General features: G+C 26.4%; 1 long non-coding RNA gene across 1 annotated transcript; it reads left to right on the top strand.

Annotated features, from left to right (window-relative positions):
* Nucleotides 1–589: 589 nt before the first annotated feature.
* LOC126922077 (uncharacterized) lies at nucleotides 590–1,543 on the top strand. The gene is made up of 2 exons (XR_007712649.1): nucleotides 590–1,080; nucleotides 1,142–1,543. It is a non-coding gene; the product is annotated as an uncharacterized LOC126922077 (long non-coding RNA).
* Nucleotides 1,544–1,713: the final 170 nt, after the last annotated feature.

Here is a 1,713-nt window from a genome sequence, read left to right as displayed (position 1 = left end):
ATTAAATATTATCGCAACAATTCCCCGCTTTTTGCGGAAATATATATATATGTGACTTATGTTATCCTAAAACTATCTAAAATTTCCACTTACAAAATATTTTCTGGCTGAACTTCGTCTTAATGTAAATAAAACTATTACTATTTAGTAGTTTTTAATGCGTAGAATCTGAAAATGCAATTTTTAACTTTAGGAACCCAGCGATTCAAAAGTTATGCGTATATAAAGTTGAGCATTTTTAACGTATTTAATAGTTTACTTTGACGTTATGTTGCCTTCTATCCAAGATTCGTCCTATGAGTGGAGTCGCTGGCTGTAACAAGTGTATGTATGTACAGGCTACGTTAATATGTCACTTTTTGATAAAGTTCATTTACATCATGCGTCAACACTTTAATTATAGACATTAAAAATGTTAACTTTACATATGCGTAACTTCTGAACTGCTGGATTTCTACAACTAGGACTTGCATTTTCAAATTTTACGCATTGAAAATTATTAAATAGCAACAAAAAAAGCCAATAATTTAATTTTCATTAAAATAAAGTCTTCTTTTTCTAACTGTATACAGAGTTATGTAGTTAGTTAATTTTTGTTCTCTTTGTAAGAGCTAGAAGAATTGGAGGACGAGGAACAATGCTTTGGCTTCGCTTTTGCATCGGAGATGGCACGTTAAATTCCCCTATACTCTATAATCTGTCCAACGAGACAGGGCAGTAAATGCAAATAAGACTTGATTGTTGCGGTTGCAACTATTGGCTACTGACTAGTGACATTTGAGAGTTTCATTATTGTTTATTATTTTAACTGCATGACTTTTCAATTACAGAGTGTTATAATTAATAATTGATAAGTGATAATTATCAAATTACTACGAAACGAAATTCATGGAAAATTTTAATAGAGCATATAAAATATGATTAGCCAATCAATTTTAAATACACTTAATATATTTAGGTTATGTATTATATTCAAGTAAAGTACGATCAAGTATGGACGATTGTAGTGCGATAGATCGTGATTGTAATCTATAAGTATTAAAACACATTGTGATTAATTACACATTGATAAAAAATTTTGTAAGTGATTATGAAATATATTTTATTTACGAAAGATATCTTTTATATGTAAGTTTTTCAGGAAGATAATATAAATCAGGTTTAATATACATACAAGAGATATAGCTGGATATTTTCTGTTTTACATAAACGTAAACAAAAAGATTATATAAAAATGGATTATCAGTTATGGGTGATTACTACTGCCTTTATTGGTCTTCATGTTGTGTGGTATAAAATACAATGTAGAATACCAGAAGAAGATCGACGTCCACATCCCTTTGTAAGAGTCTATCAGCAGATTATGAAGAAAGATAGTACATAATTAGAGATAATATACTTGTATAATGTGTAATAAATGTTGTTAGTATGTAAAGTCTGTAGTATTAAACTACTTTAATGAAGTAATAATATTTATTTAGTTAGCATAAAAAATAGGATGATAATGATTAATAAAATTAAGAAAAGATAAACTTATATGAAAGGCTGTATTCTGTAATTAACTTTCAAGAAGAACAATCTATTAATATATATGTATCTTATAAATAAATATATAAATATATATATATATATATATATATATATATATATATATATATAATAGTATACAATAATATCATTTTATACAAAATTTTATTTTAAGATGTATATATA

Source organism: Bombus affinis, chromosome 11, assembly GCF_024516045.1.
Source record: "Bombus affinis isolate iyBomAffi1 chromosome 11, iyBomAffi1.2, whole genome shotgun sequence".
Lineage (NCBI taxonomy): Eukaryota > Metazoa > Arthropoda > Insecta > Hymenoptera > Apidae > Bombus > Bombus affinis.
The sequence above is the reverse complement of the archived record's forward strand: the minus strand, read 5'-3'. Positions and strand labels throughout refer to the sequence as shown.